This window comes from Colobus angolensis, unplaced genomic scaffold (assembly GCF_000951035.1).
Source record: "Colobus angolensis palliatus isolate OR3802 unplaced genomic scaffold, Cang.pa_1.0 Scaffold473, whole genome shotgun sequence".
Classification (NCBI taxonomy): Eukaryota; Metazoa; Chordata; class Mammalia; order Primates; family Cercopithecidae; genus Colobus; species Colobus angolensis.
In genome coordinates this window covers 918606-932373 of record NW_012118188.1, presented here as the reverse complement: position 1 = coordinate 932373, position 13768 = coordinate 918606, and the positions used below count along the sequence as shown (strand labels likewise).

The window sequence follows — 13768 nt, the reverse complement described above, 5'->3', positions numbered from 1 at the left end:
CAAATCTGGTTCCTTTGTATGTTCTACTGGACCTCTCTTCGTTTTCAAGATCCTGTGTGCCTCAGTCCCTGCTTCCATGGCTGCCTAGAAGATTTACAGCAGTCTTAAAAGGCAAAGCTCAGTTATTCTCAGGCCAGGCCCACTGTGCTGTCTAGAAGGCAATTAACCAAATAAACAGAATCATGCCATGTGTTGATATGTGGCCCTGTCTCTGCATCTAGGGAGCATATGTGCTTAACAATGGGGTCCTTTTGGAGGTAATATCTCTGCTGTTGTGTAACCCCAGGAAAACAATATATGGGCTCCCCTGACGGGATCTTTGCACCCAAATGGGGACAGAGTGACAGCCTGGCAGGCTTCCGGAGGAGGAAACATTTGAAACAGATGATGCTGGCAGCAACTTCCTGGGCAGTCTGCCATATTCCTTGAGGGAAGGCTGAACCTGAATTCACCCTCAGGTGAGGCAGCCTTTAGCGGAAACCCATCACCCTGCTGCCCCGCAGGAGCTGAGCACTAGCAAAGTATGGTCTGATGTCTTTGTTTCTAGCATGATGATTTGAATGCTCTCAGGAATTCTGTTTAGTCTGTCTCCTGTGGTTGGAACTTCCTCTCCAAACGGTCACATAGGGGATGTTATTTTCCAGCTGGCATGAGAAGAATTTCTTATGGGGACTGTCAAAATGCAGTGCTCTGGATGAGCTGCTCCATTCAAGAGGGAATGACCTTTTGCAGGGTCTTTCTGGAAAGCAAACATTTTGTAGCTGATGGTCTTGTGTCACCAGGTGCTTTCTTTTTTTTTTTTTTTTCATTTTATTTGTTTATTTATTTGGGACAGAGTCTATCTCGGCTCACTACAACCTCTGCCTCCCAGATTCAAGTGATTCTCCTGCCTCCGTCTCCTGAGTAGCTGGGACTACAGTGCATGCCACCACGCCCGGCTAATTTTTATATTTTTAGTAGAGATGGGGCTTTACCATATTGACCAGGCTGGTCTCAAACTCCTGACCTCAGGTGATCTGCCTGCCTTGGCCCCACCAAGGCATGGGATTATATGCGTGAGCCACCGTGCCCAGCCACCTGCTGCTTTCTTGAAGGGAACACTCAGTATATTGTGGTAGCATTTGTGTCCTTGGTCCATTCCTTTCTTAAGAACTTCAGCCATTGCACAGTTGTATTTAGAAATAACGTCATCCTTGTTTCTCATTGCAAGACTGAATAGATGCTTGGGGTGTCAGCTTTTGTCTTGTATATTTCTTACAGCTGCACCAGAGCCTGTTAACTCATTTCTTGCAGAAAGAACAACAGAAGTAGCAAGTGGTTTCCAGTCCTCAAAGAGGCCACACTGTGTTCCCTAAACATTCCTCTAGAGAGAGAAATAAATACATCGCCAGGATGTTGTTGTGATAGAACAAAGAGCAACAACACCCGAGCCTGGAAGAGCTTGTCCTAAGATCTCTCTTAGAACTCTGATCAGCAATTATGATCCAATGTCAAGAAAAATGAAGTGCAGAAATTGTGGCTTACCAGCAGCTTGGTTCAAACGTATTACAAACGTGGGGCATTTCACTCTCACATTGAATCTTTGTTCACAGTTTACACGATTGTGAGTTCATCCACCTCCCTTTACATTCACCCCAGGCTTATATGTTTACATGGTGGAGAAGCATCAGAGCAGAAAAAACCTAATAACTAGTTTCAAGCTGAAATCATTTATACTAAAAACATTTTGAAAACCAAATATTGTCCCAATTACTGTCTGTTTCTGTGTGTCTCATCCGGGGAGCTGTGGGTATAGAATGAGATGGGTAATGGCTGAGCCATCGAATTTCAAGATTATTAGGGGTCTTAGAGATTGTCCAATCCAAGCGTCTCACTTTATAGATAAGAGGAATGCAGCCCTGGAAAATAAGTGGTTTACTTAAGAGAACGCAGTGAGCTGGTGCAGGAAAAGAACAGGTGGCCTCTTCTTTTCTGACTGTTTTCTGCTAATCACAGAATTCTGTTGTCCATAAAGTATTCTTTCCCCACCTCATGTCCATAGCACTTCCTGCTAGACAAAGTCATGGGGGGAAGAAATCTCTCAGCTGAGTTTAACTTACTGGAAGCAAGAAAGTATGAGACTAAAGCAGTGTGTCTGTGTGTGCATTTGGCTCACTGCAACCTCCGCCTCCCCAGGCTCAAGCCATCCTCCCACCTCAGCCTCCTGAGTAGCTGGGACCATAGGCACACACCACCACACTGGCTAATTTTTTGTATTTTTTTGTAGAGACGGGATTTTACCATGTTGGCCAGGCTGGTCTCAAACCCCTGAGGTCAAGCAATACCTCCTGCCTAAGCCTCCCAAGGTGCTGGGATTACAGGTGTAAGTCACTGTGCCTGGCCTCATTTTGCAATTTTAATTCCCTGTCCCCCCCCTCCTTTTTTCTGGAGCATTTTAAAGCAAACTCTAGACACTATGTAATTTGACCCTGAAATACTTAAACAAAAATTATGGTTTTAACTGGCTGCATAGTCTTGTCTTTGGTATGCTGTAGTCAATGAAACTATCCCCAAGACATAGGGACATTTACTTAGATACATGCTTAAGTTTAAGTTTTCACTATCCTAAATAATTTGTGATGAACATTCTTTAATAAAAATTTACTTTTTTTACTACTTTTTTCACTCTGAATTCTTAGAAGTAAAATTACTGATTCAAAGTAAGAAATTTTAAAAATACTTGATACATATGCCAAATTGCTTTCTAAAAATTTTATACTCCTACTATCAGCTTTTACGAAGTGTTTCACTTAAGATCTTTATACGCAATGGATGTTATCATTACTGATTTGATACCTGAAAATATAATCTCAGTATTCTTTAATTATAATGTTGCACTGCTTTATAAATAAGGATGAAAAATTTTCCTATGTTTAATTTGCCATATATATTTCTTCAATATTAGTCATTTTTGGTGGCTTTTTTGGGTGACTTTTGTATACCTTTTATATGTTAAAGATAATCTTTGATTACATATGTTGCAATTATTTTTTCTATTATCATTAGTCTTTTTTACTTATGATTCTTTCTGTATATTTTAAAGCAGTACTTAAAAATAATCTTAAGGCATGTTTGGGAAAGTAGAGAGCGCAACTCTGTAACCAAATTGCTCTAACACAGCTATTATTTGCTAGGCTTGTATGTGAAGGCAAACATTTTTACATAATTGCAATCACTTTAGAATACTTTTTGATGGAGAAAGTATTTAATTTTTACTTGGTTAAATATATCAAACTTGTTTCTTTAAATGGTAGAAAGTGTGAAAGTTTTTTTTCCATATTGAGGTCTGAAAAGTATTCACCTACAGTTTTTCTAGTCTCTGTAGCATTTCTGTCCCTGTACCTGTCTTGGAATAGAAATAGAGAAGCTTTTTCAGGACTGTGTTTGCCCTTGGATGGTGTATGTTCATTTCCTGTGGCTCTGATTGTCATGCATTTGGGAACCAGGCAAGTGCTGTCTCTGGCCCACAGATGCTGAGTAAGTTCAGCCCAGCCTTACCTGCACTGTGTAATAAGTTCTTTCCAGTGTGGCTCTATCCTACTATGATGGTAGCTTGTGCACCTCCTCCTGACTGTCTCATACTCTGGGAGCTCACAATGTACATGGAGCTGTCAAATGCCACGCTTGCTCTGTTCCCAGGGTCTCCCTGCATCTGTCCCTGCCAATAGAGCTTCATGTTTTACTGGGTGGACTGTTTCTTCCAGGATGCAGTGTGCCACCAATATCTCTTCTCCTCTAGACTTTTGTTCTCATTTCCTAGGCATTGCAGTCTCTACATGAATGTAGAAATATGTGAATATAAAGCAGTAGCTTGGTTGCCTTAAAAATCAGCACCCACATTACCCAGTTTTTCTGTTGCAATGGCCTCTAGGTCTCTGGACTAGGGAAATTTAGAAGTACCTTGTCTCCTCAACTCTGCTGCCATCCCCACTGCCTACTCCTGCTCCACAGATTCTGTCCTCCTGTCTCTGAAGTGAATGCCTGGGGGAAGGTAGCTATTGTGTTTCCCAGTCCAGCTCCACTGCCCTTATCTCCTAGATTGTGTCAGTTCAGTGCCTAAATTTTGGTTTTCTAAGTTTTCTCGTGTTGTTTTCTGTGTGTGTGTGCGCGCGCGCGTGCGTGTGTGTGTGTGTTGGTCAGGACTCTTAAGTTGTAACTGCCAATAAGCCAGCAAGACCAGAATGGTTCATGAACTGAAAACTCCAGACATCCCTGTATCTTAGAACTACATCAATATGCATTCTCTCTGTATCGGGCTGTTCTGCTTTCCTCTGTGATGGCTTTTTTTTATGGGTAGGCTCTTATCACCAACGAGACATGTGTCATCTCAGCTCTGATTGATCTGATGTTTGAGTCACATGTCCATCCCAGAGCCAATACCTTTGGCCATGGATGTCCTGATTGACTAGGTTTGAGCATATGCTTCTCCCAGCTAGTCCCCACCTTCCAGGGAGATGAAGCCAGGGTAAGTAAATTTAGCCAGTTTGTTTAGGCCAACTTTGGTCAATGATCTGTTCTCACTAGTTGCTGTCTAGGCTATACAGTAGTCCCCCCTTATCCACAGGGAATGTGTTCTAAGACCCTCAGTGAATACCTGAAACCACCATAGTATTGAACCCTGTATACACTGTTTTCTCCTATATGTACATAACTGTGATGAAGCTTAATTAATAAATTAGGCACAGGAAGAGATTAACAATGCTATAAAATAATTATAGCAATATATTGTAATAATTATGCAAATGTGGTCTCTCGCAAAATGTCTTACTGTACAGTACTCATCCTTCTATGTGTGATAATATGAGGTGATAAAATGCCCACATGAGATGAAGAGAGGTGAATCACACGGCATTGTGACATAGCATATGGCTACTATTGAACTGTAACTTATGAATTGTTTCTGGAATTTTCTACTTAATAGTTTAAAGCTGCAGTTGACCACATGTAACTGAAACTGCGGAAAGCAAAACTATGGATAAGGGAGGACTATGTATTTCTTAAACGTTTTGGCTGTCATCTCTGGATGACCCCCAGTGATTGACAGTTCTTCCAATAGGCAAATGAGCAGTTTTCAAAGGGAAAATACACTTAGCGGACACAAAGGGTTAGACAACGACCTGCATGTTATTACGAAGAATTTTAGGAGATAGACTGGAAAACACTTAAACATGGGCAATCCTGAATTCTGAGTATTAAATAAACTTAGAAAACATTAACCTGGCACATACTAAGCTCAAAAATATTAGTTTTTGGGTGAATGAAGAAAAAGTAAACTTTATTAAACCATAAACATCACCTAATTGCTGGTGGCATTTTGCCTTTGTAATAGAACTAGAATTCCTGTAATTCTTCCCTTATTTATTGGAGAAGGTACTGAATCTGTCAGGGAGGAGGCAACTTTCACAAAGTCATTGTCCTCACAAAGTCCAGTAGGTGACAGCCCTTGTAGTCCCCTTTCTGCTGCTGAGGCTCACTATTGCACTGTTCACCTGTAGTTTGGATGTGTATGAGCTTTACCACCCATGCAGTGAGGCTGCAAAGTTCAGGCTTTTGCTGAGTGAAGGTGACAATGCCAAAGAATGTAAAGAGAGACACTGGAAATGTACAGAAGAGTCAAAGCATTTCCTATGCATGAATGAAGTGCTTGAAAGGAGGCTGGAGCCTGCCCTCCAGAACCAGTGGAGCCAAGAAGTGCCCTGGGGCTAAGAATCGTAATGGAGTCAGCACCAGATGTCAGCACCAGGCTCATAGAGACTAATTCTGGGTGTGAGGGATTCATGCAAACTCACTCTCAAAAGGATTTTGAAGCCATCATATAGGGAGCACCACACCACATTATGAAAGTGCTGTACATCTAAGCAGATAAATTCCTAAAATAGAAGAAAGTCAGTTATAATGAATAAATAATCCTTGTCTTAGAAAAATAGCTTATACCTTGAATCTGCTAGTTCACTGAACATGTAGAACATAAAACAATATCTGTTCATTGAAATTCATATCTGTTTATAAATGTGAATTGAAGAAACTGATGTTGGTGCTGAGAACATAAAACTGAATATTTTAGTTCCTAATAGTATATTTCAGTTGTAAGTAATGTTTATACACACAAGCTTGGGTCAGGTTTTGTTCTTCTCATGTTTTTGTGGGGGGGAGGGGGTGCGGAAGAGTCTAAAACCTTATTTGATCCAGCATATATTTAGCCTCTTATGTATTCCTCACCCTTCATTTAGGTTTCATATCTATTGCTTTAGCATGATGATTGTGTGTCTTACAAGCAGGAATTAGCTCTACAATTTTATAAACATCGTGAGCCTTCTTTGGAGCCAGCTGCTGGAGATTCAAAGATTTTAAGACAGAGTTTCTACCATTAAGGTCCTCACACTATAACAGAAAAGGTGGAAGGAATTCACAACTGATAAGTTACAGAGATTACAAAAGTTCAAGAAGAAAGAGAATAATTTTACCATCAGCCTGAAGGAAAGGCTCTTAAAAGATGCCTTTAAGCTGGATTGTGAAGGCAGAAAGATGGAATAGGGTAATGTTGAGCAGAAAAAAGAATTTCAAGCAGATACTAGATTAGGTGGAAAGGCGTTGAGATAGGGTCTATTTGCGTCCAGAGTAGCACAGGGATCTGGAGGGAAAAGCCTCTCATCACTGTTATTGTGAAAAGCTGTGCCTTAGTTCTTACTTATCTGTACCAGCTGGTTGGCCAAGGGTTTTTGTTGGGCTTTAAAATTTCTTCCAAAAGGTAGGCATTCTGATACTAAGTTGCACTTGTTGATTTCCCCACTTTGTGCCAGGGTTTGGTGGCTTGATCAGTTGGTAATTCAGACGTGAGAATTCAAGATTATGAAAATGATTCAGAAGTAGCTATTGTGTCTCACTAATAGAGTAACTAGTACTCATCATTTTACATCAACATTTATTTATAAGCTCGTCAAATTGAATTTCTGATATCAACATGAGGATGGATACAGGAATGTGTTCAGGGAGCAGTGTGCCATGCCCAGTGAGGGGGTTTTGTTTGTTCATATCATTGTTGATTGGAAGACGTTTCCTGCTGAATGTGGCGTATGTTACCTTTATTAAATACTTTTTTTTTCTTTTCTAGAAAGTCCCCAAAACATACTGTGGATGCTTTTCCTTTAAGCAAAGTCTTCCACACAATGGCTTGCATTTTAAAAAATTGAATGTCAATAACTAAGTGATTATTTTGATTAAATAGTAATTAGATACTAGAAATTTGCAGAGTCCAATTTGCAAATTACCTATTTGCCCATTTTATTAAATTGCAGGGTGGTATTTCCTAAAGATATGACTGACCTCACAAAGAATTTCATTGTCTTAACCAGCCCAGCCTAGCTTGCCAGTGCCTCCCCATGCCAACCCCCAACACAACCCTTTCCTGGCCTTCAGAGTGCCCTCCCCGAAAGGGAGATACTATTTTGGCCACAGGATAACAGGATTGCCTACCTGGCATTGATCCAAGAAGAACCTTCCCTAACTCAGACTGCCTGTAAGCACTTTTGAACCCTCAAGTTATTAGGTTGGTGCAAAAGTAATTGTGTTTTTTGCTATTAATATTTTCATCCACTGGCCTGGCAGTTCCCTCTATTTGGGGGATGGTGGCCAGTGAACTTTGACTGAGGCACAGAAATATTTCTAAGCTCTGCTGAGGTCAAAATAGAGCTGGTATTCCAGGCAGGAAACCAAGTGTCTTTGAGCTGTTTGGTTAGCTAGATACACACGGAATGCTGTCACCCACTCTGCAGTGAAGTAGTGTGATCTTGTCACTGTAACCTTCATCTCCCAGGTTCAAGTAATTCTCCTGCCTCAGCCTCCCAAGTAGCTGGGATTTCAGGCGTGCACCACACACTCAGCTAACTTCTGTATTTTCAGTAGAGTCCAGGTTTCATCATGTTGGCCAGGCTGGTCTCAAACTCTTAACCTCAAATGATCTGCCCTCCTCACCTTCCCAAAGTGCTGGGATTACAGGTGTGAGCCTCTGCTCCCAGCCTGGCCAGAGGTTTTAATTAATTTTTTTTTAATGTGTGACAAAAGGGGATTATAGCCCACCATGAGTAGTTTAGGGAGTTCTAAATGAGAGTGAAAGAGGAGCATGACACATGTGAGGCCCTGTGGCTGCAAAAGGCTGTCCGATGTAGACCACTACTGTTTATCCAATACACAGAACTTTCTGAAAGCTTCCAAATCAAGCACAAATTCCCCTCTAAGACTCCCTCCACAAGGGAAAGTCTTAGATCATGTGTAAATTAGAAGAAAGCACCCCCAGATCATGTGAAAATCAGAGGAAAACACCCCCTTGGGCAAGCAGACAGAGCTTTTTTTTGCAAAGAAAGGGTCCCTTCCTCTTGACAGATACATCTCCTGCTAGCATGCCTCTTGGAAAGCAGAGCAGTAGCTGGATGTTCAGTTCCTCAATTCCTTCAGTTCCTCAGCTGGGCATCTTTGTGCAGGACCCAAATGTTTATTTCCCCTAAACCTTGTAGTCTCTTCAGAAACCCAATTCACTTTCTAGGAATTGAGTCTGCCCTGTAGGTAATATTGACTGGTACTAGAAAGAGTATAGGCTTAAAGCATTACAGACCTGTTTTTCATTTCTTGATCTGTCATTTTACTGGTTGCCTTAGAATTGAATGAACTTTAAGAAAAATCATCTGGGCCTTCTTGCTGTGTGAACTTGGGTGTGTGACTTATTTCTCTGAATCTATTTCTTATCTGTAAAATGGAGAGAGTACCACCTTGGTCCTCAGATTTGGAGGTGAGTATTAAATGTGATAGATGCTATGTGTGAAATGGTAGTACAGGTCTCAACAAACATCTGTTACCTTAAGTGACACTTTTTCTGCCACCTCCACAGCTGGGCCTTTGGTTATTTCTAGGACAGGAAACCTCCATTCTTCATCACTAGCCCTTCAAATCCACCACAGTTTTGACAAGATAATGTCTGTCATGCCATCAAGGTCTTGTGAAAGCTTTCACTCATTTTAGAAGAGAAAAAAAATATATAATTTAAACCATAGGACTATTTCTTATCAAACTGTATCTCCTCAAAACATATTAATACTATTAACAGTAAGACAGCAGTGAACCAAATCTCCTGGTTTTCCAGAAGAACAAAGACCCTTATCTAAAATGTAAGTTTTATGTCATCCAATTGATGGTCAATTTAAGATTGGCTGACCAGCCAGACTATAATTAAGTGAATAGAAAAGAAAGATGTCTTCTGAATGTAAGTTCTCAGCATCCTAATCAACTTATTCCATTACTATAAATAACCAAATCCTCTATCACTGCCAGGGGAAGCAGGAAGATAGTGGGAGAGTGTGAACGGAGCCTTCATTGAGTATTTTAGGATAAATAGCAAAGTAAAGAGGGCCACTAATTGTTTCAAGTGTCTAAAACTACCTAAATGCAGAGTGATTTCTACAATGCATCTGGGTCTGTCTTCATCTGGAGATGTAAAAACTGTATTTCCAGATTTACCTAAGAAGCAGAAAAATCCCTAGTCTCCTACTAATAGGCCACTATCTGATTTCACATGAGATGTGCATAGCATATAAAATCATACAGCTTGAGGCCGAGTGCAGTGACTCATGCATATAATCCTAGCAGTTTGGAAGGCCAAGGCAGGGGGATCACTTGAGGTCAGGAGTTCGAGACCTACCTGGCCAACATGGCAAAACCTGATCTCTACTAAAAATACAAAAATTAGCTAGGCATGGTGGTGCATGCCTGTAGTCCCAGCTACTCAGGAGGCTGAGGCAGGAGAATCACCTGAACCTAGGAGGCAGAGGTTGCAGTGAGCTGAGACCACACCACATTACTTCAGCCTGGGTGACCTTGTCTTCAGAATGAGACCTTGTCTCAAAAAAAAAAAAAAAAAGAAAAGAAAAAAAAATCATACAAAATAGAACATACTTTATAACAATCCTTATTCTTCGTCAGGAACATAAACCCATGCCTAGGTTGGTATCTTCTTGGAAGCTGTCTCAAGGGTCCTGTTCTTCAGTCTAGTTGGAGATCTGTGCAATTGTTTGTCTGTTTCTGATATTTAGCAGACACACTGCCAGAGATTGATTGATCTGAGATACCTCATAAGCTAGATTTTTAAAAATCTTCCCAAATGAGTCTATTGCTGAGCCAAGGTTAAGAACCACTGGATAGGAGAGCAAGCATGTTAAAAGATTGATAACACAATCAACACAAAAACATAAACATACAGAAGTATATATGTCTATGCATAGAAAACTGATTGAAAGAATAAATAAAACACCTTAGCAGCAGTTTTCTCTGGGGGTGTAATTACAGTGTTTTGGTTTGGTTTGGTTTGGTTTTGGTTTTGGTTTTGATTTTGTGTTTTGAGACAGGGCCCTGCTCTGTTGCCCAGGCTGGGTAATATTTTCTTTATTTTCCATATTCTAAAAAGTTTCTTCTCTGAACCTCAATTACTTTTGAAATCAGAAAAAGAGCAATTCCTATTTGATCCTAATACAAGTAAAGAAGTATTTCATGAATGTCTATTGTGTCATCAACCCTGTATAAACAATGGAGTATACAAAAGACACGAGACATGGCCTCAGGGAGTTTGTAGTCTAGTCAAACTGGCCCGACCAACATCCATGCAACTCTCTGTGTCAATATGTAATAAAACCCTAAGGTCCCAGCACTAAGCAAGTATAGACATATTGGACTTGTTTGCCTGTCTGCTTTATTTCTGTGTTGGATTGCTAACTGGCATAGAGTCATAGGAGCACCAAGCCTGGTGCCTTACATTTGGTAGACTTTAGTAATCACTTCAATATTTGTGGAATAAATGAATGCATTGAGAGGGGAGAGATCACTATGAAGCATCAGTGGAGAAAGTGAGATGAGAGGCAGGCCTTAGGAAAAATGAGTAGGATTTGTTTGAGTGGTGGCCACTCCAGGAGAGAAGACAGATTGGACAAAGACCTGTGGTAGAAATGGGTTTGATGTGAAGAGGGACAGTTTGTCAATGTGTCTGACTGCAAAAAGCCTTGTCTAGCCCAAGAAGCCTTGTCTGCCAAACAAAAAGAACTGAGCAAAGTTGGATGTGGTGGGTCTCACTGGTAGTCCAGCTAGTTAGGAAATTGAGATGGAAGGATTGCTTGTACCTAGAATCAAGACCAGCCTGGGCAACATAGTCTCTACAAAAAAATTAATGAAAAAGTTGGCCAGTTGTGATGGTATACACCTGTGGTCCTAGCTACTCAGGAGACTGAGGAGGGAGGATCCCTTGAGCCCAGGAGGTTGAGGCTGTGGTAAACTATGATGATGCCACTGCACTCCAGCCTGGGGGACAGAGGAATCCAGCAGAGCAGTAACCAAAGAGTAGGCCTGGCCCAAGAGTGATAGAAGAAGAGCTTTCAGTTATCCAATAAGTATTTTAATATAATAGCATTTCCTGCAAACAGGAAAAGCATTCACTCTGTTCCCCCTTCATTTGCATAACACAATTTTGGGTAAATATGTTTTATAGAAGGAGTAAGGTTGTTTCCTTTAAATGTATTGGGAGGGAAGAGGAAGCTCATTTAGCAAATACAGAAAATGGCTGGAAAAATAGGATTTTTGTTTCATGTAAAAATATTTGGTATGAGGAACCAGCTGTCTTTGCATGACACATTTCCAAACACAGAGCAAGGAAGAACACAATTTTCCACTGAGTGTCATACAGCACATCCAGGAGGGCCTATGACAACCAGCCCAGAAGGGGCTTGGACAAATTTGGACATATCGTGGTTATCCTGAGAATGCGATGGAATGCACTTTGAGGAATGGAGGAAATTTTTTTAAATGTCTGGGAATGATTTTCACCTTCCCCCACTCCTCCATCTCCATATCAAGCTCTGAAAACCTCTGCACAGCCCCTGGGGTTGCAAAGACTTCACAAAAACTTGAGGACTCAAAAAGAGCTCATCACAGGCAGCTGAAAACCTAGGCTGCTTTCAAAATTGATCATAAAACCTCACTGGGCAGTCAGTTCTGACTTCTAGAAACCCTCACCACCACAAAACCCACCCTTTCCAGTTATTCTAAAAACACTTCCTAGTCAGTCCTGAAATAGAAAGCACCATTGATCCATAGCCCAGTTTCCTGAAAACGAAAAGCTAGACTTTGGTTGTCTCCAAGTGTTTTAAAAGTAAATAGAATAATTTAGGGTTTTTTTATTTTGTTTTTGAGACGGAGTAGCGAACCATTGCCCAGGCTGGAGTGCAGTGGCACAATCTTGACTCACTGCAGCCTCCGTTTCCCAGGTTCAAGTGATTCTCCTGCCTCAGCCTCCCAAGTAGCTGGGATTACAGGCACTCACCACCGCGCCCGACTAAGTTTTGTATTTTTAGTAGAGATGGGGTTTCACCATGTTGGCCAGGCTAGTCTCCAACTCCTGACTTCAAGTGATCTGCCCACCTTAGCCTCCCAAAGTGTTGGGATTACAGGCATTAGCCTCCGTGCCCAGCCAAAAGTAAATAGAATAATTTTGAACCAAGAATTGCAGGGACCAAAAGTTAACTAAAAAGAACCTGACCCTCACCCCATCACATACACACTCGAATCCATGGACAGATAACAGAAAACTCAAATCATCTGTCACGTGGGAATTGCCTGCTCCCCTTCCCCAAAGTATGGAGGAAAAGAACTCGGTGACCCCAAAGATGCCAGAGACTCACAGAATGAATAAACGATTCTGGCGTCTCTGAAGAATTGACCTGGCATGTAGACTGTGCCCAAGCCCTCGACCATCCCTCATTAACTACTGTCAACTCCACATCTGGTTGTGGCTTTGGAATTCTGAGGTGTCACCCCAGGGAGCAGCACTGGTATTCATCAGGCACTCCAGGCTATCAGCTCAGCTCTTCCTAAACTAAACAATGGAATCAGTTCTTTCAGTCCCTGGGAAGCCCTGCAATTGCATAAGGTTTGGACCCGCAGGGGTTGCTGTGAGAGACTGTGCTTCAGCAGCAGTTTGGGGATGACATTCTGGACCCCCATCTTAGCATCAGATGATCACACACTGGGAGGTACCTGAAACCACAAAGCCCCTCAAAACTAGCTTCTGTTTCTACTAAATGTGGGGACAAAATATATGCAAAGGAAAAAGATGCAGTATGTGTCACGGTTATGAGCATTCACAGCTATTGACTTTAAATTCTGTCTCTGTGCTGGGTGACTACCAGCACATCTGGTTTGCCTTAGGCTGACCAGTTTTAAAGCTGAAAATCCCACGTCTCAAGAACCCCTCAGCCCTGGGCAAACTGAGATTGTTGGTCACCCTAGATGCAAACTGTGCAAACCTGGGCAAGTGAATCTTTGTATTAAGTTCCCGTGTTTGCAAACTGGGGATAATAATCCTGCCCATCTCATGAGGTTGTTGTGAGGATTAAATGAGTAAAGGGTAGAGTGCTCAGAACAGCCTGACACCTGTTAAGGAGTGTATAAGTGTCTGTGTGCACGTGCAAGTGTGTGTGTGTGTCAAAGTGTGTCAGATATCTTGACAGACACAGGGCTTAAATCAACAAGATCCCACACAAAGCTACTCTTTCAGCTCTTTTGCTTTAATGTTTTGACAGCTTAGATAAATTACTTAACCTCTTTGAGCTTCATTTTCCCCAGTGGGGGGATGTTTTAATGAAATAAGTCCTGGTACCATGCCTTGTGATTAAAAAAAAAAAAAAAAAAAAAAAAAAAA

General features: G+C 41.4%; 1 protein-coding gene and 1 long non-coding RNA gene across 3 annotated transcripts in view; one reads left to right on the top strand and one right to left on the bottom strand.

The window, feature by feature from the left end:
• LNX1 (ligand of numb-protein X 1, E3 ubiquitin protein ligase) overlaps nucleotides 1-13768 on the top strand; it is a 108183-nt gene that overhangs the window by 33956 nt on the left and 60459 nt on the right. The gene's annotated exons all lie outside the window — the stretch shown is intronic.
• Nucleotides 1-13768, bottom strand: part of LOC105523769 — a 48600-nt gene that overhangs the window by 16245 nt on the left and 18587 nt on the right. The window contains exon 2 of the long non-coding RNA XR_001003641.1: nucleotides 8889-9041. This is a non-coding gene — a long non-coding RNA (uncharacterized LOC105523769). The remainder of the gene's footprint in view (nucleotides 1-8888; nucleotides 9042-13768) is intronic.